General features: G+C 44.8%; 1 long non-coding RNA gene across 1 annotated transcript; it reads right to left on the bottom strand.

The window, feature by feature from the left end:
* Nucleotides 1–12,854: 12,854 nt before the first annotated feature.
* On the bottom strand, nucleotides 12,855–26,371 carry LOC120374260. The gene is made up of 3 exons (XR_005585967.1): nucleotides 26,013–26,371; nucleotides 16,614–16,732; nucleotides 12,855–12,982 (listed from the first exon to the last, which is right to left on the bottom strand). It is a non-coding gene; the product is annotated as an uncharacterized LOC120374260 (long non-coding RNA).
* Nucleotides 26,372–27,067: the final 696 nt, after the last annotated feature.

Below are 27,067 nucleotides of genomic sequence, written 5' to 3'. Positions count from 1 at the left end.
CCTATAACTGTTATCAGTGTTGGATTAGATTGGAAAGCCCTCTGGGGATAATTGTATCACCCTGGCTTTGGCTGAGTGAGAGTGAGGGGCTGATGGGCCTGGCCACTGCTAGCATCTAAAAGCCCTGGCCTTTTGCTCCAGGCTTGGGCTTTTCAAGCTGAATGTCCAGGGTTCCAGTCCTTGCTCCCCAGGCTGGGAAATGTGTGATTTTAACACAGTTAATAACTGTTGTATTAATCCAATGGAATAAATGGGCCAAAGATGTTACCATAACCCCATCACTTTCCAACATGAAACAGTGTCAGCCAAGGTTTGAGGCTTGGTATACGGAGACCTCAGTGCTTTAGTACCATGGCAAACACACCATTAACAATCCTCTTAACCTTGTATTAAAGATACTAAAAAGAAAGAAAAACAGTTACAGCATTTGAAATGTGAAGTATTAAGTAAGGCTTTCATGTTAACAACATCCCTCATTCCCTTTCCCTTTAGCTGGGGAGAGTTTTAGAAGGAAATACCCCTTGTCTGACCGACTCTTAGAGGTTATTAAAGATGGTATGACTGGCCTTTCAGGGAAAAGAGAGGACATTAGCTGAGATGAGCTGGACTCTGGAGCTGTAGTTGTTGCTGCTGTTGCTAGAATCCCATTGAAGCCTCTATTTAAAATTGAATTGATAGTTGTGGGTTAAACCACAGCGTCCCTAATGAGTGAGTCTGGCTCCTGTGTTGCTACAGTTTTAAGATCAACAGGGTGAAAGTTACCTTCAGTGATTCTCTTAGATTGGGAGGTTCTAGGAACATATGAAGAACGAGGACAGTGACCACAAACAAAGTTAAAAGTAAGAAATCTGGTTTGTATTATAAGTTATACTCACATGTACATATATAAAATTGGAGTGAGTCCATGCAGCAACCAATGCCGTATTCATACTCACATACCCCAAGTTATCACCGAGTCTGGTGGATCTCTCAACAAGTGGCTGTCGATAGAGGGCTGATTCCTGCTGGAGTCTTCCCTTGGGGCCGTCTCACCCATTCCATACCAGGGAACCCTTTTTGTCCTATGTTACGACCACCTTATACGTGTGGATGAGGGTTCCAAACCCCTGTTCCTTATCTATACTTCCACACCCCATACATTTTGGGGTGCCCTGCTTTTCATAGGTTATCCATTCTCATTAGCATCTCATTAGTATCTATGTAAACATGTTCCCATGGTAACCTGCGGTGAGCGCACAACTGTCCATGATGTTACAATCAGATATACTGTAGTCTAGACAGGTACACTGAGGTATATTTTCCTGAACATCACCTGTTGCCACAGTAATCTTGTAATTTTGCTAGCACAGGCTATTTCCTGGGTCACCTACTTATGTCAAACCTTCATAAACCTGAGGCCTGGCCAGGCAAAGCTGAAATCTTACAGGCCTCAGCCTGTAGGCCTTGCATTGCCACTTTACTCATATACCTAACAGACATTCATCTCTCCTAAATACTTATCAGTCTTAGGCTCCTTATTACATCTTCTGTGTTTGCACAGCCCCATGCTCACCTATGATGCTCAGTACAAAATACTCTGGTGTTTTAATGTTAAGCTGGTGGTTTTATTTGAGGCTCGTTACCCTTTGATAAATATTTTTCTTGGTTGTTTTATGGCAGAAGGCAAAAACTGCAAATGTGTGTTTGTAGTTACAGGGAATTTCTGGAGTGCCTTGGAAACAGAAAGTCTCCCTGTGCCAGGGACTGCTTCGGAGCGGTGGCACTTTGCCCAGAGCACAATGTTAATTCAGCTCCATTTTCACAGATAAAAAAAGCCTGTATTAATTAAAGGAGAGAACGGGAATCACTTTGATTTCCAGTACAGCCAAAACTCCTAATTATAACAGCTCCCGCAAGTTCCACTGTAACTAAGCAGCTATCAACATTTCCATTGTAAACCCGGTTTTTGTTGGAATTTATAAATGAGCAATAAACTGTGTGGTAGACAAGGGTCCAGATTCTGAACTCACTTTGTAAATTAGGGTTGATGCCACTGAAACAGCTTCATCACCTCTCACATGGATTTCTTGTTAGAAATCCACAGGGTCCTAAGGGCAGCAGACTGCAGACAGTGTCTGTTCTCCAATTATACGCTGATGGCCCTGATCTACAGAATCTTGTGTGTGGATGGGGCTCCCTAGCTACTGCATAGATGGGGGAGGGGGTGAGATATGCACATCTTGGAACTGGTGGCTCTCCTGTCTCACTCTTCTTTTCAGTTCCCCTCCACCTGTGAAAATGCAAAGGAACAATGGCCCCTGAATCAGATGTGTAGCTGCAGTCGAAAAAAGCTAACAGACTGTTGGGAACCATTAGGAAAGGGATAAACAATGAGACAGAAAATATCATAATGCTATGATATACATTCATAGTACGCGCACACCTTGAATACTGCGTGCAATTCTGGTTACCCCATCTCAGAAAAGATATATTAGAATTGGAAAAGGTACAGAGGAGGGCAACAAAAATGATTAAGGGAACTTGGAGGGAGAAGCACAGGTTGCAGGAAGGAAGAGTTTGGAGGAGGATTGGAAAGTCACTCTGTGTGCACGTGGCTGGAATGCTAGCTGCAGCTGCAACATTTCTGTAAATAGTTTTCTTCATAAAGATCCAGTTTAGTTTTAGAAATGTGGGGTCCTTCCATGTTATTACCTAGCACATGGTACTTGAAACACTGAGCTAGGGTGATCAGATAACAAGCGTCTATCATACACAGAGCTCTAGTTTATGAATATAAAGAGGATGAATAACAAAGACTCCATCTTTTTATAAACAGTTTAAGATCATATAGTAGCTTACAAGCCCTTGGCAATTGTGTCACAGCACAGTAAATCAGAGACAGGGCCTCATTTGGGACACTTTGCAAAACAGAGGGAAGTTTACTTTCCTTTAATTCCATGATGACAGATCAAGTGAGAAGGCTTCTAGATTTGTAGCTATATTTGAGTTTTGGGGTTTATTTAAGCAACTCTCATTGCATTTGGGTAGCCATAACTGCTATAAGCTAATTATATGGATTCATCTAATAGAAAATAGATTCCACCTCTGAACATCCTTAGTCTTATTATTTACATGTACATGATGCAAATTATATCCAGATAAAGTTGAGCCATCACCATTGCACATCTGTAAAGTGCCACAGAGCCTTTGGTAACATTGGGATGCTGGAACGACACTTTTGTCTCTTCCAGAAGATGGTCTTTTTAAGTAATACATCTTCCAATTTTTTTTTAAAGTAAAGGGAGAAATAAAAAATTGGTCTCCGCTCTGAATATGCAATGCAGAGAAGCAAAGGAAGTTAAGATCACAGACAATTGAATTTAATTGAAAAAGAAGATTAAATAAAATGAGACTTGAATATGAAGAGCTAATTTGAATTAAAGAAACAAGCCACTTGCCTGAAGAAAGAAATCAGAGGATGAAAATGATTTTATTTTGCATCTGGGTATTAGTGTTGTGTAGATCACTATGGTGGTGAAATATCCACCCCCCCCTACACGAAAGTGTTCTTTTTACATTTGAAATTGTTTGGAACAGTGTTACAAACTGCAGGGAGTAGGGATCTGCTTTGATTTGTTAGTATTAGGGGATTTATCTTTGTGAACTTTGACTTCCCTTATCAATTGTCTACAGTCCTAACTTGTGATTTATATTCACTACTATCAACTTCCCCTTTTTTCCATTTGTTAGATATATATTTAATTTTACACCTGCCTTCACTTCCCCTTTAAACCAGGTTGTTTATTTTTTTAATGAATGCAGTCTTTTTGTCAGTTGGGGTATTTTAGCTTTGGGACATCTAGTAAGGTGATATGAATGATAATTGGGAATCATTTCAGATTTTTCTCATTAAATTTTTCTTCCCAGCTGATTTGGCTCATAACTGTTTTCATCTTTGTGAAACTGGCCCTATTAAAGCATCAAGTGTGTGTGTGTGTGTGTGTATAATGGATATGCTACTTGCACATTATAAATGTGATCACATCACAACCACCTGTACCTAAGCTAACACAAACTTTTAGTTCTGTCATCAGCTCCTCTTTATCTGTTAGGACTAGGTCTGATATAGAATTCCTGCATGATGGCTGCAACACTTTGAATTAGGAAATTTTCATCTATAATGTTTAGAAATTCCAAGGATGTTGTAGTACTGGCACCATGAGACCGCCAGCATATGTCACTCAAATTGAAATTCCCCATGATCACACAGGGTTTTTTTTTCCTTACACATTTTAGCCAGGTGAACTGCATTAAAAACTAAAACAATGTAAAATTTTAGAGTCTGCAAGTCCACTCAGTCTTTCTTCTTGTTCAGCCAATCACTCAGACAAACAAGTTTGTTTACATTTGCAGGAGATAACGGTGGCTGCTTCTTGTTTACAATGTCCCGTGAAAGTGAGAACAGGTGTTCTCATGGCACTGTTATAGCCAGTGTTGCAAGATATTTACGTGCCAGATGTGCTAAAGATTCAGATGTCCCTTCATGCTTCAATCACCATTCCAGGACACGTGTCCATGCTGATGATAGGTTCTGCTTGATAACAATCCAAAGCAGTGTGGACTGACACATGTTCATTTTCATTATCTGAGTCAGATGCCACCAGCAGAAGATTGATTTTTCTTTTTTGATGGTAGTTTCCTCATTGGAGTGTTGCTCTTTTAAGACTTCTGAAAGCATGATCCACACCTTGTCCCTCTCAGAATTTGGAAGGCACTTCAGATTCTTAAATCTTGGGTCGAGTGCTGTAGCTACGTTTAGAAATCTCACATTGGTTCCTTCTTTGTATTTTGCCAAATCTGCAGTGAAAGTGCTCTTAAAATGAATATGTGCTGGGTCATCATCCGAGACTGCTATAACATGAAATACAGGGCAGAATGTGGGTAAAACAGAGCAGGGGACATTCAATTCTCCCCCTAAGGAGTTTAGTCACAAATATAACTAACACATTTTTTTTAACGAGTGTCATCAGAATGGAAGCATGTCCTCTGGAATCGTGGCCGAAGCATGAAGGGGCATATGAATGTTTAGCATATCTGGCATGTAAATATCTTGCAATGCCAGCTACATAAGTGCCATGCAAATGCCTGTTCTCACTTTCAGGTGACATTGTAAATAAGAAGCAGGTAGGAGTATCTCCTGTAAATGTAAATAAACTTGTTTGTCTTAGCGATTGGCTGAACAAGAAGTAGGACTGAGTGGACTTGTAGGCTCTGACATTTTACATTGTTTTGTTTTTGAGGGCAGTTATGTAACAAAAAAAATCTACATTTGTAAATTGCACTTTCACAAGAGATTGCACTTCAGTACTTGTATGAGGTACATTGAAAAATACTATTTCTTTTGTTTATCATTTTTGCAGTGCAAATATTTGTAATAAAAATAATATACATTTTGGTTTCAATTACAACACAGAGGACAATATATATGAAAATATAGGAAAACATCCAAAATATTTAATACATTTCAATTGGTATTCTATTGTTTAACAGTGATTTAAAACTTCAATTAATCAAAATTGATTAATTTAATTTTTTGAGTTAATCACGTGAGTTAACTGTGATTAATCAGCAGCCCTAATTTTGTGTGTAACAGCCAAGTGCCTGACTCTTTCTGTAACCCTCTCAGCCCATCCTGTGTGTTCCACCTGTTACACCGTAGCTGCCATTAGATTGTTAGCTCTTGAGAGCAGGGCATGTTTGTGCATTCTGCAAGGCACCTAGCACTCTGTGGGCAGTGATGAGACCTAATTCTATCTCAACCCAATATTAACCTGTCAGTGCTGAATCTGATTCTTTGTTTCCTGAGCCCAAAATGGTCATGAAAATGTCTGGGGGCGAATCAGGAAGGAGGTAATAAAATATTTGAATCAATGTGCCCTGAGCAGAAAAATTGCCTATGTAAATTAAAGACATGTGCAGTAATGAAGGGAAAAACAGAAAAGAAAGGGAAAGAGAGAGACCCTATATTTCAGAATGGATTTTGGCCAAGTCGGGAACATGCAGTAGGGCTCTGATCCAGCAAAGCACTGAAACACATTTGTAACATTAAACATGTAAACAGTTCTACTGACTCTGATAGGACGATGCACGTGCTTAAAGTTATGCATGTGCTTACGTGCTTTGCATCATGGCCTGAGAACAATTTCAGTGGAATTTCTTTATAATTGCCATTTCCACTTTGGGCTCAGTAAATAATCAAAGTGACTAATGAGTATTCATCAGTGACTACTTAATACTTGGTAGTTATTATTATTAATATTTAGTGAGGAAGGATTGTCCAGTGGTTAAGGTGGTAGTCTGAGACTTGGGAGACCTGGAGTTCAAGTCCCTGCTCTGCTACAGACTTCCTCTGTGACCTTGGGCATGTCACTTAGTCTCTATGTCTCAGTTCCCCACTTGTAAAATGGGAATAGCACTGCCCTACCTCACAGGGGTGTTGTGAGGATAAATACATTCAAGATTGTGAGGTGCTCAGATACTGTAGTGACTGGGGAGCATATAAGTATACTAGGTGGATACTTTACTGATTTTTATTAGTGAATTCCTCCCCCCGTCAAATACTTATAAAAATAATAATGTAGGAACATGTCAGTTCATGATAACTTATCTTGCAGTTGCTTAAAATGGGGCAGAAGAACCATAAACTTAGCAGACTATATGAATGTTAAATAAGAGCCTTTAGATACCATTTTAGATTTGATATCTATGAGATTCCTTGCTATTAGCAGTTGGTATTTTTCAATTTAAATGCACCCTATCATATCACATTTGGCCTGGAATTTAGATCTGGTAACATCTGAAAAAATTGAAAACAAACAGGAATAGTTCCATGATTTTAAAATGCCAATGTAAACAATTTTGAAAACAAATTATCGTGTCCCTGCAGTGTTTGCAATCTATATACTGCATTTGTATTTTTAGTTAGTGCCTGCAATACTGAAAATGAAATTTATGAGAAACTGGTTCTAAGCCGAGAGTGGAATGGAATAGTTCGTTTTCATTGTGAAAGATGAGAGAAATGCAATAAGGAATCAAAAAGCATAAGTAAGTGGAAAGCAAATTTGTTTTTTAAATCTGTTTTGATTGAAGGTGTTGTTTGTAATATAGGGAAATGATTTTTAAAGAGATTCTCATTTACATTTTTCTTTAAGATAGTGAGGTACCTAAGTACAGCATGAAAAAGCCTATTCATTTTAGTTGGTGGTGCTAAACTCTTCTGTGGTACATACTATGACCTGTGCCCCTTTTGAGAAACTTGTACTAAGTTATGTTGATATTGAATATGTACGGTTGATTTGTTAGAACCAGGAATGTTTTGTAATCTCTGACTTTGTCCTGTTTTTGCAGTGACTGTTGCATAAATGCAACATCTATAGAGGCGTGCGAAAAGGTGGTGTCCCTGGGAGAAATGTACTAAGCAAATCTCATCTTTTTTGACATGATGAGAACACAGCACACATAATAAAGGCTGGGTTGGTTTTCTGAACTTGCATCATACCTGGCTGTTGTCTACACAGGGCCGGTGCAACCATTTAGGTGACCTAGGCAGTCGCCTAGGGTGCTGGGATTTGGGGGGCACCATTTTCTTCAGCAGTGACTGCGGCGGCTGGATCTTCGGCTGCCCCGGTCGCTGCCGGCATTTAGGCGGAGGGAGCTGGGGCAGGGGAGCACAGGGAGGGCCGCTTGCAGCAAGTGAGGGGGAGGCACACACGGGAACTTCCCGCCTCTGCCCTGCCTCCTCCCCGAGCACACCGTGGCCGCTTCACTTTTCCCGCCTCCCAGGCTTGCGGTGCCTAAGCTTGCACCGGCCCTGTGTCTACACTAGGCAAAGTGCATGTGATGTTCCTGGTATTCTGGGCTAAAGCAAGTAGTTCTCTATTGTAGGGTGTGCAGCCAAGCATGCGGAGTATGGAGAGAAAACCGTGAAAAGATCATTTCCAAGTCCTGGCACTTAACAGCGTTTAACTCCTTGGGCCTGTGTGTCTTAGGGAAACAACACACAAGCCACTGACACTGACTCCTCATACTGCAGGAGTGTATTGAGGCTTGGTGAATGTTTGAGATCCTTGCATGAAAGGTGCTATGAAAACTTGGTTATTGACAGAGCTGGTTAAGAAAAAAAAATCCTGATTTTTTCCCCCAACCCCCCAGCTAGAATTTTGAAATGTTGTCAAAGTTTTTTTTTAAAAAAAAATAAACCATCCAGGTCTAATCGTTAGTATGGGTGTCACTACTGGGCTGGAATCTGTTTTAGTACAAATGGAGGGCAAAAAATGAGTGCATCATCTTCATGACATTAGCTACCGGAGAGCTAATGTGTGCAAAGTGAGTAACTGTCTGATCCTGGGGTAGCCTTTCCCCTTCCTCATCCATTCCTCTCCTTTCTTTATCCTCTTCCTATTCCCTGACTCCTACTAATTTGTGCCGTTTCCCCTCACCCCTCCTCTAGCCAGGACTGGATTTACACACAGACAAACTAAGCACTTGCCTAGGGCCCAAATGCATTGAGCAGGGGAGGGTGCTGGGACCCACCAAACAGCCAGACAGTTCTCACTGTGGCCTGGCTAGCTGTACTGTGCATCTGCCAGGACTGGCAGCTCACCCTGCTGCCTGGGGCTCTGTTCACCATGACAGAAGAGTAGCTGGGCCAAATCTGAGTGGTGCTGCACCCACATGCGCCAGGTCACAATGCCACTTAGCCAGATCGAACCGGGGTGCCCGTCTGTCGTGGTGAGCAGCATCTCAAGCAGCAGCAGGCTCAGCATCCGGTCCTGGCAGACCCACAGAATGGCCAGCCTGGGGCGCAGGGCGTGTGCTCTCTGGCTGATTGTGAGAAGATAGGGGCCCAGAAGTGTATGTTTATGTAGGGCCCAGTGATGGGTTACTCTGGCCCTGCCTCTATCTGCAATTTAAAATAAAATCCATCAACCCCACTGTGTAATTAATTACATGGTTCCAATCCTCACTGTGTTCACTGCTGTGGGGATATTTCCATCCCTACCCCTCTGCCTGCCAGTGGCGTAGGGCTTCTCTTCACTGCCTGAGGTAGAACTTGAGTGGTGCCCTAAGGCTGTGTCTTCACTGCATGCTAAGCACAAGCTAAGTAATTATGGAGTAAGCTAAGCCGTGGTAGCCTAGCCTGGCCCCTTACTGTGCTGTCACGCCCTGTGTTCACACTGGTGCTGTATGGGGCCATGACAAGCAATGCAGCTAACTGGGGACGTAGACTCATAGTGCTACCAGGTGCTTTGCCACTCTGTGCTCTCTGTTGTAGGGCAACCTGTCTGCTCACCACAGGCAAAGCTGGTCTTAACCAAGCGCTGACTCTTGGGATCCAGTTACCCAGTGCCAGCTGGGACATGCCCTCTCTGGGGTCTGTCTCTATCCCTGAGCTGCATGCATATGAGGAAAGCAGCTGCCCTCTCTGGGATAACCCTATGTTCCTTCCCCAGAGACAGATTACTCTCTCTGCCCCACTTCGGTGTGTGCTGCGAGTCAGGGTCACTTGAGTGAGATGTCCCCAATCTCTATAGCCACTCTCTGTAAAGGATCTTCTACTATAGGCAGCAGCCTTATGGATGCTGCATACATAGCTGGGGCTTTTCCCATCCTTAGGTAGGAATCGCATTATGCAGTATTCCTTACTGCCTCAATTTCCCCACTTTCAGCTGGGACTTAGCCACAGCCCCTCTGTGGAGGTTTTGGGCCTCCCAAAATTGCTCTTGATAGCCCCATAGGCCCCTTCTGTATTGCCCTATTCAGATCCAGTGGGGAGATCCTTGCTGAAGCACACCTACCCTGCATGTCTATTCTGCCCCTGCTACCCTCCCTGCACAGTCCCACTTGCCAGAAGCTGGGATTGGGTATCAGAGCTTGGATCACTTGATGATAACCTGTCTGTTCATTCCCTTTGGGGCACCTGCCACTGTCGGTAGACAGGATACTGGGCTTGATGGACCTTTGGTCTGACCCAGTATGGCCGTTCTTATGTAAGGTGTGTCCCAAATGGCGTTGCATGAATGCTCTTCACCTGGGCAAACCTCACCTCAAATGAACTGTTGGTGCAAAGGAATCCAGGCTGAATGGAAAATCTCCACCAGTGAGCACAAGAGCACGTTTCTGGAGCTCCGCAGCAATCCGCCCTGTGTCACAGGATTATAATCTGACCCAGTACTGCATGTGTCAATTTGTCATGAGCAAAATTCTGCTGCAATTTCCTTAACAAGGATCCAGTTTCCTTGTGCCCAACATTTAATTCAGTGTGTGTGTGTGTGTGTCTGTGTGTTGTGAGTTCAGGGTGTTGATTAATGATGACTCCAAGATACGGGGAAATTACTAATGTGGAAAAGTGCAGTCAGTGTTTCACGGCAAAGAATAATTGAGCTAACAGTTGACATATGGAGTTGTGTGGGCAAACTAATTAAATTTTACATCTTCGCAAGCATTTGTGAATTTTAGAAGAGGTTGATCTATGTATTAATTAAACCTCAGAGCCAAAGGAAGAGGATGTAACTATTTATACCATGACCGTGTCCCGCAATAGGAAGTGCTTCACTTGTATTGAGAATCACACACAAAAATAACTTCATGAAATCCTGGCGGTCAAGCCTGCCTCTACAGCAGAAGCACACAGCTGGGGATGCATCATCGCAGGGCAGGATCTTTCTCCTGCAGCTGGCGAGCTGTGCTGGATGTGGTGGTTAGGGCTCTTCACAGCAGAGGCGGTGTGCATATGTGCTTCTGGAGTGCAGCTCCTGGCATGGTAGGTGTAATCATATGATCAATATCATAAGATGGAAATGATTCTGTTAAGCCTGTGAGTTCATTCAGTATGAATCAAACATTTCCAGAAGCCTGAGTGGGCTCAGCCTGAACCTGGGATGCTCCTGCAGTTAAAAAAAACAAACCCGCTGTCTCTTCTCACCAACCCTCCAGAGTCTTGAGTGCACAACACACATTCATTAGGGCAGCCCTTTTCCACGTAACTATAATCTTTTCCTGCGTGGTGCATGTCTTGCTGTATTAGATGGGTGTAGCACACAGCACACGTTTGTGCTTCACTGCAGCATCCTGTCCATTTCCCCTGCATTACGTGCAAAAGTTGCTTGCATGTCAAAGCCTAGTTTCCTGCACCTTTATGCAGTAATGCCTCCCAGGGCAGGGTATAACGTTAAACCCATTTTAAAAATAGAGCACTTACTGGGACGAGAACCAGGAACATCAGAGTTCTTATCCAAGCTCTGCCACTGACTAGCTGTGCCCTTGAGCAAGTCACTTAACTGCTTTGTCCCACTTTCATTACCTGTAAAATGGGGCTAATAGGGCTTACTTAAGTAGCTCACAGGAGCATTGTGAGGCTCAGCTGGTTAATATCGCTCCCGTGCTTTGAACATGGAAAGCGCTACATGGGAGCTGAACGTTATTAGTGCACTGATCTGGGTGCACTGTATGTAGCTAATGCAGCGTCTAACAGGCAAGTTAAATATTTATCCAACCCCTTAGTAAGGCATTAGCAGCAGTTTCTGGTTGTCCTACGGTGACCTGGCTGTGAGAAATTGGGAAGCCTTCTAGAACTGTCCTATTAGTGCGATTTCATCACTGTAAGGACCTTCTATTGTGTCTGTTTAACAGCTGAATGGAAGAGCATGCGGAATGTTTGTGATTAGGAAAATCATGTTCTGCCTGACTGCTGTTCTGACAGAGAATCCCTCAGATTATGGCAGTGGTCCCCAAACTTTTCACCTCACCCCTACAGCCCTGTCTGTGCCTCCCCTGCACCCCCCAGAGCCAGGGCCAGGCTCCAGGAGGCGGGGACATGGATAGGTAAGAGGTCTGAGGCTGGGACCATAGCTGGGGTGGGGAGCAGAGACGTGGCTGGGGGTCTGGGCTGCCAGCTGAGGCTGGAAGTGGATCCCAGGGCACGGGGCCGGAAGCCATGGCCAGAAGCAGATTACCGGGAATGGGGCCAGAAGCCAGGGCTGGGGGCAGGAGCGAAGCTGGGTGGCGTTCCCTCCCTGCCTCCCGTGGGGGCTGGCCCAGGCCCCAGCCACGCCTCCCAAATGTTCCTCTGTGCCCCACAGATGAGGGACCTCTGGATTATGGAGTCAGTTCTGCTCATTGGGAGTTGTGCATGGGGATCTCTGACTTGGCGCTCTAGCTGGCCCAATACAAGTGCGGCCATTGGGGTGTGTAAAGCTTAGGCGGACCACAGCAGACAGGCCTGGTCAGCCTGAAGAACTAAGGAGGGGTGAGAATGCCTAGCAACGCCTCAGCCACAGTCACAGGCCTCCCTTGCACTCAGTGAGGAGACTGGGCTAGTATGGCCCTAGGACGGCAGTAATAGCACTGCGCATCTCCTGGAGGAGGCAAGTAGACACGACTCAGGCTCCCAGTGAATAGGCCTTAAACAAATAGTCAAGCACAAACTAACCTGTGACTGGGGCAGTGGGATGGGGGCTCTTCCACCCAGATTGGTGGAGAGGGACAATTGTTGGGAGGAGGGACTTCTGCTCCCAGTTGTTGGAGATGGTGGTAGTGGAAGTCCCTATCTCTGTGGGTCTCAGGTGGGGAGGCTAGTTACATGCACAGGTCATAGAAGACATGTCTCCTCTCCTATGTAGATGAACTCACCTTACGTGCTGGCTCCAGGGTGCTCTGCATGAAGCTGGAGGTTACTGCTGGGTGCAGGGGCATGACAGTTCTGAGGGTTGTTGGTGCCAGTTGCAGATGAGCAGCGCTGGTGGGGTAGAGCAGGGATGTTGTCTTTCTGATCACTGCTGCAGGCCGCACTCACTGCTACTAAAAGTATTTGTGCTGGTCGGCCAGCAGTGTCCCTTGTGTGGGCAAGTCACAAAACACTGAATGTTGCTGCATGGATGCCTTCTGATGCGTGGCACTGCTTGTCCCCAATAGCTGGTCTCCAGCATTCATTATGGTTAGGGCCCTACCAAATTCACGGCCATGAAAAATATGTCAGGGACCGTGAAATCTGTTCCCCCCTCTGCCCCCCCTGAAATCTGGTCTTTTGTGTGCGTTTACCCTGTACTATACAGCTTTCCATGAAGAGATCAGCGTTTTGAAAATTGGGGGTTCTGACCCAAAAGGGAGTTGGGGGGGAGAGGGGAGGGAAACACAGGGTTATTTTAGGGGGGGATCGTGATATTGCCACTATTACCTCTGCGCTGCCTTCAGAGCTGGTTGGCCAGAGAGCGGTGGCTGCTGACCAAGGGCCCAGCTCTGCAGACAGCAGCGCAGAAGTAAGGGTGGCAATACCATACCATGCCACCCTTCCGCGCTGCTGCTGGCAGCGGCTCTGCCTTCAGAGCTGGGCTCCTGGTCAGTAGCCACCACTCTCCATCTCTGAAGGCAGCGCTGCTAGCAGCAGCACCACAGAAGTAAGGGTACAGCAACCCCCTTACAATAACCTTGCCTCCCCACTCCCCTCCTTTTTGGGTCAAGAGCCCTACAATTACAACACTGTGAAATTTCAGATTTAAGTAGTTGAAATCATGAAATTTATGATTTTTAAAATCCTGTGACCATGAAATTGACCAAAATGGACCATGAATTTGGTAGGGCCCTAATTATGGTTCTGCAACTTCCATAGTTTCACAAAATATGAAGAAATATTAGTATTTGCTATTCTGCTGTGATTCCTTCTCCCAGCAAAGTCTGAGGGGTCAGTTAGGTCCCACATCACTCAGATCTTCTGTGTCCATGGTCAAGATCCAGCAGCCTGATGAAGTTAAAACATGAAACTATTCTTTATTTTCTAAATCCAATCTTTTCTCCTCTTAACATCACTGGGCTTTTTGTAGCATCTCTCGAATGAGGAAACAGCAACCGCTCATGATGTCAGACTAAGAAAGCTTATTAGACTCTGCTAGGAGATGGGATTGCAGCTGATGCACAAATATTAATATTTCCTTAAATTTAGTTAAACTATTCCTAATCTGTACATGGTTAATATTCAAACCCAACAAAACTCCTACAAATTAATGTAATAAAACACTTTTAAAATCAGGTCATTCCGAGTACAATCTTGGTTTGTCTCCTCCTCCCACCCAGCACCTCCTTCTCTCCCACAAAGTCGAGCAAGATTTTAGTGGTCAATGTCTTGACAAACTCCTAGAATTTCCCTTTGAGAGATGGGGTGACAAGGTTTATGGTGATATACAATGCAAGTTATCAGTTTTGGAGATAGTAGGTGCTAAAATCAGGTTGGAATTGAAGAGGGAGGGAAAAAACAAGATGGTATTCAGAATGATGTGATTTTAAGGTCCATAACTTGCAAATGAAGAGGGCTAGAAAAGTGACTATATAACATGGGGAAGCTGGAATTTCCAGCGTTTCCATGTTGTCTGGCAATAGTTTCTAAAACTGGTAGTTCTTAAAATTTCATACCTTGAATTGGTCACTGAACCTCCACTCAGACCAGGAGGAAACGCAGACCACTTACCAGAGAGACCAGGATGCTACCAGTATCCCAAATATCCCAAGGCCATTCCACCTGTGCAGTGCCTGCACCCAAACAGCTATTTACCCAGGAGAATCTCTCATCCACTTAGAATAAGCGGTTCTCAAACTTTTGTACTGGTGATGCCTTTCACACAGCAAGCCTCTGAATGTGACCCCCCCATATAAATTAAAAACACTTTAAAATATTTAGAACTATTATAAATGCTGGAGGTGCAGGGGGGCGTGGGGTAGAGTCTGACAGCTCACAACCCCCAGAGGGGTCACAACCCCCAGTTTGAGAACCCATGTCCTAGACCAACATCTGTAGATGCTTGTTCAGATCTATAGTCCCAGTGGCTTGTTCATATGAATGCTCCTTAAATTCATTCATTGTGAGAAGGATACTTTCACTTTGAAGGACATTTAACATGATCAATAGGACTTCTCAGACACTTAAAGTTACACCCAGGCTTAAATACCTTGTGGGGGGGAGGGGCGGGGGCCGAGCCTTGGCTAAGTTAATCCATCAGAAACTAGGGGTTCATATTAGAAAGGCTGACAAAACTCATTGCAGTGTGCTGGGGTGGGGGTAGGGGGGTGCAGCACTCAGGGAGTTAATGATCCCATCATGGTTTGTCTTGAAAACCGTGGAATAAATGCAGACAGGGCCGGCACCAGCTCAGCAAGCAGGTGCTTGGGTCGGCCAAGGGGAAGGGGCAGCACGTCGGGCTCTTCGGCGGCGGGTCCCTCAGTCCCTCTCAGAGGGAAGGACCTGCCTCCAAATTGCTGCCGAAGAATGAAGCGGCGTGGTGGAGCTGCCGCCAATCATGATCGCGGCTCCCCTCCCCCCCGGCCGCTTGGGGTGGCAAAAACCCCAGAGCCGGCCCTGAATGCAGACTCGCTAAAGATAAGGTTACAATTAAGTAAAACAAAACCACATCAATACCACATAGAATGGACCCTCAGAGTTACGAACACCATAGTTATGCACTGATTGATCAACCACACACCTCTTTTGGAACCGGAACTACACAATCAGGCAGCAGCGGGGGGTGGGGTGGGGGGGGGGGAAGGCAAATACAGTAAAGTACTGTGTTAAATGTAGACTACTTTAAAAAAAGCTTAAAAAAAGATTTGACAAGGTAAGGAAACTTTCTTTGCTTGTTTCAGTTAAGATGGTTAAATGCAGCATTTTTCTTCTGCATAGTGAAGTTTCAAAGCTGTATTAAGTCAATGTTCAGTTGTAAACTTCTGAAAGAACAACCATAACGTTTTGTTCAGTGTTAGGAACATTTCAGAGTTATGAACAACCTCCATTCCTTTGAGGGTTCATAACTGAGGGTCTACTGTACATGACCCCAAGAAAAATTAGGAAACAGCTATCTTTCCCCCCCAGTTCAACCTGGAGTCTAACTATGACTACAGCTGAGGACAAACTGCAATTCTTTACATTGCATTGCATTTTAGTTACAATGTATCATCAGTTTGTGCATTTTCCATGTACAAATCAATGTAGCTAATACAATGCCCAACATCTTATGCTAGATGGCTCTTGCTGTTTTGCTGACAGTGCAAATACATTTAAATTTAGAAATGTATCCAATACAATGAATTTTAATATAATGTAATAATGGGACCTGCAGATCTCCTTGGTGCATGTTATTAGACTGCAGCAGTAGAATACAGTGCCTTAAAAATAGCAATACAGCGTGCTCTGCAGAAGCATATGGAACGGATCACCTTGAAATGGATCTAATTTAGTGCTATTGGCATGTCGGAAATTGTCTTAACAGCTCTGAAGTGGAGGGGCAGTTCTGCTTAAAACCAATAGCATGATAGGGACCCACACTGAACAGAGAATTAAATATATAAAGCAGTGCAAATTCTATAGTGCCTTGGACCAAACTGACCACTTCAACCTGAGCTGCATCAATGGTTTGGATGGGTATATGCAAGGCTACTCCTCGAGTATCCCCCATCTTAGCACGCTTGCTTACCACTGGTTGTACCCAAGATGGCCATGTGACCTGATGATCTGGGTGTTCTGCAGGAAAGTGAAGTGGGTCAATACTAACTGACCAGATCAAGGGGATGCCGCTGTCTTTTATTTCCCCTACCTCGGGATGTCATTGCTCCAATTTCCCAGCATTCCTTCAGCAACGCCTCGCTGATTTAAGGTAAGTTACGAAACAGGCATTGGGAACTGTAAAACTTCTGCCATTCTGCTACAGTGAAACTGAAATGAAAAGGAATGAAATGAAAACTCACTAAAGAGTAAATTTTCCCTGCAGCAAACTGAATGTAAATGACAAAAGACCAGAGTGAAGAATATGTTTCCTGGATGCTTATCAGATCTGGGGGGTGTACCTGGACCTCTTAGATTTGTTTTCTGTCCAGCTTTTGATGATGGAGTTGTCAGACATCATTTATCCAGATGTCTACTGTGCAATTTTAAAGACGGAACTGGCTTTCCCTACACCCACACTGTGTCTTCAAATTGTCTGTATATTTTGGTGCTTTATAAATGTGTCTTTCAGCCAAGATCATATATAGATTACATCTTGCTATTGATATATTGGATAGCCCTGGCAGGAAATTTATGATCTAGCCCTGGCGTATTTGACAGATAACACGCGAAATACAAATGTCAAAACATATTTAGATTTTTCCCTTTTCCTAACTAGCCCTGAAGAAAATACAAACCCTTCTTGACAGAATCAGTTCAGTCGTCTCCTCTAGGCCATGCCGTAAGTGTTCGGGAGAATCTGCCTCTTAGAGCCATATAGATCCATCATTGCTATATTGAAAAAAGGGCTCTCTAGCCTGAGGCAGAATTATTTAAGAAAATCCCGACAAGGTTGGACACCACTGTATATTGCGGGTGGGGTGGGGAAGAGGAAATACAGTCTTAAAACATGAGAGAAATTGGCACTATTTTAATTAATTTAAGTTACATTCTTGGATTGTAACACAGGAAGGTGTTTGGGGTGGGGGCAGGAGCCAGTTACTTTGATTTTTCTGTGTTGAACAGACTAGTCTGTTCATTTACACTTATGTTTATTCACTGCAGCGTGAAAGTGCTGTCAATCAGAGCTAATATTTATAGCTGCTCTCTAAACAGTAATGTCAGCATGGGGTATATTTAGGCCCTTGTTCAATAAAGTACACAGGCGTTAGCATACTCTACCCCAGGCCTTGATGCTGAAAAGACTTATGCACATGCTTAAATTTAAGCATGTGAATAATCCCATTGCCTTGAACTATCATTATTGTTTTGGGTTAGGCTAAACCTCCCTTGAACTGGTGAGTACATCAACTACACTTTATTACAGATAAATGTAATAAACAATTAAGCTCCTATAAGGGACCAGATAAGCTGAAACAGCAGCAGCCCCCACTCAAATATAGCCACATGTCACTCTGAAAACCAAAGGCCCAAGCAAAACTTATGTCTGCAGAGAGGTTTTGCTGGCTATTGTTTGAGTAGAAGTGTGAGAGAGGGAGAGAAACATCACAGAAAAGGGGCAGAAAGCTAAGAACACAGCCAGAGCATGGTGGAGAGAAAGAGAGAGAGAGAGAGAGAGCGCGCGCATGCGCAAAAGCTCTTTGGGCTAAGTCCCAACTGAAGGAGGCTTGGAACTGTGAGCAAAGAAACCTCTTCTGTTTGATTTCTGCTGGGTTCAGGGAAACGCAGTCTTATAAATAAACAGGATTGCATCAAAGAAATGCCTGACTCCAACATCACTTTCTCCTCCTAACTGAAACAACGTGCAGGACCCCAAATTTCCACTAACCTGTTGGGTCACAAAGGGGTAACATTTATTATACATAGTGCAGTATCATCTCGGGACTCTCAGTCATGGAGAAAGACCCCACTCTGATTGGCCCTGTAAACCCAGAGGGAAAAAGACAGTCCCTGCTCCCCAGTATCTTACACTTTGAGTATAAATGAAGGCGACTACACACACATGCTTAACATTAAGCATGTGCCTAAATGTCTATGGGGTTATGGGGTTATTCTGCAATGCACTTAAGCATGAGCTTAACTTTATTAAATCAATAGGATTTCAGCATGTGCTTAAATGCTTTGCTTACTCAGGGCCCTACTCAGGGATGTAGCAGAGATATAGGATCTATATGCCATTGCAAATTATTGTAATAAATGAGAATGTTAAGTGTTAATATCATAAAGTGGATGTTTAAATACTTTTGAAAGAGAAATAGTGTGTTTGTCTCCAATATTGTACATTTGTTTATCAAAAGTCTACATCATTTAGCCTTTAACTAATATCAAGCATAAAGGGCCAAAGCTGCTTTCCTTGAACTATCTAACTTCCCATTGACTTCAGTTGGTGTTCTGGGAACACTGGGATTATAGGATTGGACTCAAAGAGCGTGATTAAGGTAGAAGAGGCATCAGATTTCACATCAAAGCAGATCCGATAGCTCTAGGGAAAACATACCTGTGATTAACCAGTACAGCCACAATATGTCACCAGTACTCCACACAAGCTATGTTGCGAATGCAGAGTGAATAAAATCTTTGTGCGGGTGAAGGAAGAAAACATCATGCAGACAGGAGAGAAGAAAAAGTCTTGATGAGTGGAGGATAGAAGAGGAGGAAGAAATTCCTGCTAAACCGAGAGTGCAGATATGATGCCCCTATGGTGACAGTAAGAAATCAGGTTTAATGAGGTCTTTGCTAAGGGAATTAGCAGCTGAAGACACTGGGCTCTATCAAGCAGTTCCAGCAAGAGTAACGAGGGAATGGTGCAAAGGCAGGGCAAGTCACTTGGAAATGCAGGTGGACATTGTTGGACCTGGCTAAGTATATTACCCTGGTTTGAAGAGGTGGATCCAGGCTCCAGGCACGTGGAGATAATTGTATCAGTTGGGATCTTTCTGCATGAGAGCCACATGCAATAAGTACAGTGAACTTACTAGGAAAACACCTTTTGTCAACAGGGCCGGCTCCAGGCACCAGCGAAGGAAGCAGGTGGTTGGGGCAGCCAATGGAAAGGGGCGGCATGTCTGGGTCTTTGGCAGCAATTTGGTGGTGGGTTCTCAGTCCCTCTCTTCCTCTTTGAGCTGCCACCGAAGTCCCGCCGAAGAGGAAGAGAGGCAGCGAAGGACCTGCTGCCGAATTGCTGCAGAAGAATGAAGCGCCGCGACTGAGCTGCCACCAAAGTGCCACTGATCGGCTTTTTTAAAAAAAATTATTTCGCTTTGCCGCTTGGGGCGGCAAAAAAGCTAGAGCCGGCCCTGTTTGTCAAAAATGAAATGAATGGAAATAACTGCACCTCAGCAACGGTTTACTACCAAAAATAAAACAAAGCCAAAGGGAAAGGGCGGAGAGACCTGATAGACAATGACCTACATCGGGGCTGCTTATCACTCCTGGCAGAGTTTGCTCATGTGGATTGAGAATACTGTACGGTCTATTAACCTGCACTGCTCTGGTTCCTCATGACTGAGCGCCGGAAGCCTGGAATAGCCATAGAAGCCCATGTAGGTATTTGGTTCATGTGTCGAGCCTCTAGGTGCTGCTGGGGATCATGCTATCTGACCAGGGTATTCAGTCAAGGTCCTTACAGCGTCTGTCAATGACCAACATCCTACTTCATTGCCTGCATATTGTGCAGCATCTGTTCTTGCAGAGGCTTTTTTAGCTGCTCATAGAATCATAGGTCTGGAAAAAACCTCAAGAGGTCATCTAGCCCAGCCACCTGTAACGAGGCAGGACCAAGTAAACCTAGACCCATTCCTGACAGGTGTTTGTCTAACCTGTTCTTCAAAACTTCCAGTGATGAGGATTCCACAATATCCCTTGGTAACCTATTCCAGTACTTAACTGTTCTTATAGATTGAAAGTTTTCCTAATTTCCAACCTAAATTTCCCTTGCTGCATATTAAGTCAATGAATTCTTGTCCTACCTCCAGTGGCCTTGGAGTATAATCGATCACCGTCCACTTTATAACAGCCCTTAACATATTTGAAGATTACTATCCAGTCCCCTTAGTCATCTTTTCCCAAGACTAAACATGCCCAGGTTTAACTTTTCCTCATAGATCAGGTTTTCTAAACCTTTCATCATTTTTGTTGCTCTCCTCTGGACTCTCTCCAATTTGTTCACATCTTTCTTAAAGTGTGGCACCACAAAATAGACACAATACTCCAGCTGAAGTTTCACCAGTGCTGAGTAGAGTGGAACAATCACCTCCTGTGTCTTACATATCAGATTCCTAATAATACACTGCAGAATGATATTAGCCTTTTTTGTAACTGCATCACATTGTTGGCTCATTCAATTTGTGATCTGCCAGATCTTTTTCTGCAGTACTACCATCTAGCCAGTTAGTCCTCATTTTGTAGTGGTGCGTTTGATTTTTCCCTTCCAAAGTGTAGTACTTTGCACACGTCTTTATTGACTTTCATCTTGTTGATTTCAGACCAATTCTCCAATTTATCAAGGTTCTTTTGAATTCTAAACCTGTTCTCCAAAGTGTTTGTGAGCCCTCCCAGCTTGGTGTCATCTGCAAATTTTATAAGCACACTCTCCACTTCATTATCCAAGTCATTAATGAAAATTATTGACTAGTACCAGCCAGACCCCTTTGGCACCCAATTGGATATGTCCTCTAGTTTGACAGTGAACCATTGATAACTACTCTTTGAGTACGATTTTTTTCAACCAGTTATGCATCCACTTTATAACAATTTAATCTAGACCGCATTTCTCTAATTTGCTCATGAGAATGTCATCCTGGACTATGTCAAAAGCCTTACTAAAAATCAAGGGATATCATGTCTGCTGCTACTCCCCACTTCCATCCACTAGACCAGTAACCCTGTCAAAAAGGAAATTCGGTTGGTTTGGCATGATTTGCTTTTGACAAATCCGTGTTATGTTCCTTCCCCAGCAGCTAGTGAAGTGTGGAGTCTTTTTATGGTGGGATAGATACACTTCCAGGAACAGGTTCCAGGCCATATACAGGAGCATGAGCTGAAGAATAGGTGTGTATGTGGATGGGGCGGGCAGAGGGGGGTTGAGCCACTGACTGAAACTGTCCCACTTCAAACACACACTCTCCCAGTCAGTCTCCACAAGGTGCACATGCAGGTTGACAACTTCTCCCAGAGCCCTCTCCAGCATGTATTCCCTGTTGCCAATGAGGATGGGGATTCTTAGAGGAGGCTGATGGTAGGCCCCATCAATAAAGAGTAGCCGTGTCAGGAAAGGGTCTCTGTGGGTCATAGACATGTCAGCCAGAGTCTGAGACCCTGTGAGAGAACATCCTGGGGGGTACTGCCTGGAGCAATGGAAAGATCACTGTCCCCAGGGTGCTAATTGCAAAGTTGCAGAGTGAGATATGTAGGCAGACTGAGGAGATGAACGCCAGCTCCCAGGGATCAGGAGGGATGGTGTGGCATGGCCAGTGAGTGAGAAGAGCTGCTGTGAAGTCTAATGAGGAATCCAAGGGCATGGGTGGAAGTGGCAGAGATGGGACAGATCCAGGTTTATGGGATCTCTGTGGGGTCTTGTCGGAGGATCCATAGCGACAACTTCAGCTGCTGACTCATGCGAGGTGGAGGTGAATGGTGCGGACACAGATGCTGGGTGTTGTCCTTCTGCTGTGGACTTAGAGGGGAGGTTGGACTGATGTGGGGGCTGCAGTCAGTCAGGGACCCTCCGGCTTTTGTGTTTAGAAGAAACATGCCTTGTTAATACTGTCTACGTGGCATGCACCATGTGACAGCAGCAGGGACCTTTGCCTAGGTAGGCCGTAGAGGCAGAGCAGAGCTGTCTCACACAGGGGTCATTTCCAGCCATGTTTCACATTTCCACAGTGTCTGTGGTGAAGGGGTACGCGCTCAGTGCAAATAGAGAAATTTTCAGAGGGGAAACTGTTTGGCTGAAATATGTTCCAAAAGGCACCTGGCGAACGGGAAGTGCAGTGCATTGGAGAGGCAATGCAAGGTAAACTGTGCTCAGGCCTAACGCTGGGGCAGAGGCCAGGCTAGATCTGAAAAAAGGCATCCACATTTGCAATGGAGAAGATGCTCTGAGCCAGTGAGTTCCAGTGAGAGATCCAGGGCATAGGTCTGTGCAGAAATGGCTCCCAGGGTTTAGCAAGGTGGATGCTGAACTCCCTCCGTTGTCTAGACTTGCCAAAGGTCCAGCCCCAAGACTGCAGGAAGGACACACCTGCCAAGGTTCAATGGAAAAGGTGCTAAACGCTGATCCCCCCGGATCCAGTTTGTATGTGCCAGGGCCCTTTGCCTCTGAGAAACCAAAACTGTAAGCAAGGAGCATTCGCCTCACCTGACTGTTTGACACCATTTCATTTGACATAACAACAGAGCATCAGGCTAAGAGCAAAGCCAGCTTGTGGTTCTGAATGACGGCAAAGTAAAACCGGTGCTTTATCTGACTGTATGTACAGTGCTCTGTGGCCAATTAACTTGGAAAAGGATTACACTGAGCAACCTTTGATACATTCAGGAACGAATTGCTTAAAAGTCTGGTTTTGGGGTGACAGAGGTTGAAAGATGCCAATATCTGGGAGTCTCTAAATTCTCACTGGCTCAGTAAAACTGTGGGTGAGACTCAGTGCTAGTGATTTAGATGTTTTAATGCAAGGCAGAGTTAAGGAACCCCCGCCCCCGCATAACCAATTGAGGAAGGGGAAGGAAGTTTTACAGCTGCTGTTCTGGATATAACTCTGGCAGGAGTTCCACTGAAAATGGACTCCTGGATGTAGGAAGGCACGTTACCATGTAGGCAATGAGGCACAGTTCTTTAATTCCCTGGGGAAACTTCTTACAGAAACTGGACTGCGGATTGTTCTACTTTTGGGTCTAGATTGTGCCTAGAACTGAGTGGGCACAAAGATGCAAGACTTTGCTCCTGCGTGGCCTCCCTGGATCTAGAGTCGGAGGGTGCAGGAGTAAGCAGGTGCTATGATCCTGCAACTCCTCACCAGGGGCAGAGTGTTGGCTAGTGTGGTATGTTGAAAACTGTGTTCAGATTAGGAGCTATCATTTTAAACTCTTGGGGGTTTTCCTGGTCCTGCTTGCAGGCTAGGGGCTCTGTAGGGAAGGGTGAGATCTGGGTGAATGGTACCGGTCTGCCTGAGGGAGCTGCCTGCTTTCTCTCTCTGGTTTTGGTTCTCATGTGTTAAGATTCTGACTACTAAGAAATAAAGTAGTGTTACGCTGCAACTTCCCAGAAAGAGTACTTCTCTGTCTGCTCTCTTTGTATGCCGAGAACGTAACAGCCAGGCCACTGCGCCAGGGCAGGGAGAGGGCGTTATAGCAAATAGCTATGCCCCTGGAGCAGGGAGGGAATTGTGCCTTGCTAGCTGGATCCTGGGACAGTGCAGCTAAGCTCTTCTCAATACACAGAGCTTGCGGCAAGGGCATAATCATAGTTTTTTGTTATTAATTTATTTGTTTTGCCATAGTGCCTAGGAGCCCTAGTCATGGATCAGGACCCCACTTTGCTAGGCCCTGTACAAACAGAACAAAAAGACGGTTCCTGCCCCACATAGAAGACAGGAGACAACAGCTGGATATAGACAGAGGGGGAAAGCAATGGGACAATATTGGTCAGAACGATAGGCAGTGGTCTCAATACACCAGCAGCCTAGCCCTTGTCAAGGTTTTTTTTTGTAAACAGCGGCACTGCAAAGTAGAGTTCTGAGGGGGAATTTGAGGGTGGATAATGAGACAAATCTATGGATGTTCACCGGAAGTGTGGAACAGGCTGTGATACTCTTAGTCACATTAAATAATAACTTACTCCATTAGTCCCATTGACTTCAGAGTAAGGTACTATTGTGTAAAGCACCAGGTAAGGTACTCAGGGTATAGAACTATCCAGAGTAAGGGTACCACCATCTAGCCCCATGTAAGGGCCAGATGCTACCACCTTTCCTTGCATTGAGTAATACTTTACTTTTCTCGGAGCATAGTCTCATTGTCTCCAATGGGACTATTGCTGGAGGAAAATACCACTCAGGGTGAGTAGGTGAGGGGAGTCTGACCCTTGGAGATCAGACTGTATATAATGGCACATCTACTCTGGAAGGTTCATAGATGCTCTCTGGGCTGCAGACAGTGGCTATACCACTGTGAGTACAATTGCAAGGGGCAAACTATATCATATGTTCAAACAACAGCATAAGGTGGCACACTCACCCATAGCAGCCTTTTGTGTCAGGGTCCTTATCTCCAGTGCCTCCTGCTGGCCATCTGCCTTTAACCAATTCTGCCCTGGTTCACCCTCTAACCAAGTCAAGAAGTGCAGTCCCCTGTTGACATAACCAACTGTCCAGCTGAAAGGCCAAATCAAATGCCCAAACTAATAGTTCTGCCCCCTCAAACACCACGGAAGTCCCCTGCTTCTTGGCCCCTTCAGAGATTCTCTTATCTTGTTTCTTTCCTAGGAGGAGTCCCCTACTGCCTCCCTTTCCCAGAGACCCTGGCAGCACCTCTTAGGGCCTACAAAGATGAGGGAGATCCCTATCCTAGCCTAGTCTGCTCCTGGGTTCGCCTTTCTGCAGGAGAGTCCTGCCTTCTCTGTAGTCTCTCCTCAGATGTTGCCCCCTTCCAAGAACCACTGCAGGGATCAATTCTGTCCCTGCAGCCTTCCTCAGTCTGCCTACCCCAGACCCTTCCCAGAGAGGGAGAGAACTCCCTACTTCCTCTTCTGCCTCTCAACTGAGCTCAGTTCTGTTTAAGTAGTCCTCTGCCACTGTGGTCGGGCACTCTAATTCTGTTACACCTAACTGAGATTGCTAATTGACCCTATGTGGCTATAATCAGGGGCAAGGCTGAGGGGTAATTGCTAGGTCTGAGCCCACCTTGTCTTAAAGGTTTCAGCAGCCTGTGACAAACAGAAAATGACAAAGCTGAAGCACTGTTTATCTTTCCGTGTCTGTGTTGACAATACCTCGTGCAAGTTATTTCTTCATTGTCGGCCTGTCACTCAAAGACAAACCTAGCATTCCTTGCATCACTTTTTATACAGGGTACCTGACAAGCACTAGTGGCTTGCACACAGCTTTGGGACATATTAAAGCCTTCCTGAAAAGTTGCTTTAAGTCCAATGCAAATTCTTCAGATCTGGCTTATTAATAAATAATATTTTGTAATTCTATTGTACCTTCCATCTGAATATCTCAGAGGGTTCATACCACTATTAACTGATGCCTCATAACAGCTCCATGAGTCAGTGTTAGCTGCAATTTATATATGGGGAAATGAAGGTACAGAGCGGTTATGTGACTAATTCCAGGTTGCACAGGAATCTATGATCCATCTGTTGTCTCTTGTCGTATACACTTAGATTGCAAGCTCTTTGGGGGCAGGAATCACATATGTGTTCTGTTTTGTACGGTGCCTACCACAATTGAGTCGGCCTGGTCCATGACTGGGGCTCCTAGACACTGCAACAAAAAACAACAATAATAATTCATACATTTTAAGGGCCCTGTGACGTGTCACGACTCACCACTGCGGCACCTCCTGCTGGCAGTCTGGGGAATTAGTGCTGCACCCTTTTCTGGTGGTGTCTCACCCGCTGTCACCTTTGTTCCTCAACCCACATCACTCCCAGGACCGCAGCATCCTCTTCAGTGACACAGCCCTCCAGCTGTACCACACTCTGTTTCCCCCACTTCCAGGAGGACTGCAGTCCACTGTCCAGCCACTCCCATCAGTGGCTCCAGCACCCTCTTTGCCCTTGCATCAGGGCCTCAATCTGCAGATCCCTGCAGCCTGCCAGGAGCTGCCTTTAGCTCTCTGGGTCTCTGTCTGCAGCACTGCTCCGTCTAGGCTGCTTGCTGCTCTCCACCTGCAAGGCAGCCAGTCCTCCTCCCTTCTCAAGCTCCAGGGAGTGACTGCCCCTGCTTTATTCTGCAGCCCTTCTTATATGGGCCATCCCGGCCCTGATTGGCTGCTCCTATAAGCCCTTCTGTGATTGGGTGCTTCTTGCGCAGCCTTCCTAGGGCTGCTTTTAACCTCTTTTCTGCCAGTGTGGGGCAGATGCCCTATCACAGGACCATTGTGATCATCTAGTCTGACGTCCTTTATAGTTCAGATTACAGGAGCTCCCTAAATTAATTCCTATTTGGACTGGAGTGTATGTTTCAGAAAAACAGCCAATCTTGATTTAAAAATTGCCAGTGATGGAGAATCCACCAAAACCCTTGGTAAATTGTTCCAAAAGTTAACTAACCTCACTGTTAAAAATATGTGACTTGTTTCTAGTCTGAATTTGTCTAGGTCAAATTCTAGCCATTGGATCTTGTATACCTTTGTCTGCTAGAATGAAGAGCCCTCTATTATCAAATTTCTGTTCCCTACGTAGATAAGTATAGACTCCGTAACCTTCTTTTGTTAAACTAAGCCGATTGAATGCCTTGAGTCTTTCACTGTAAGGCATATTTTAGAACCCTTTAATCATTCTTGTGGCTCTTCTCTGAACCTTCTCCATGAAACCATCTTTCGTCTCTTCGTTAAAATCCTTATATTGCTTGAATTGCCAATGCTATTTCTTGTCCGGCT

The sequence above is a fragment of the Mauremys reevesii genome, linkage group 11, assembly GCF_016161935.1.
Source record: "Mauremys reevesii isolate NIE-2019 linkage group 11, ASM1616193v1, whole genome shotgun sequence".
Lineage (NCBI taxonomy): Eukaryota > Metazoa > Chordata > Testudines > Geoemydidae > Mauremys > Mauremys reevesii.
The sequence above is the reverse complement of the archived record's forward strand: the minus strand, read 5'-3'. Positions and strand labels throughout refer to the sequence as shown.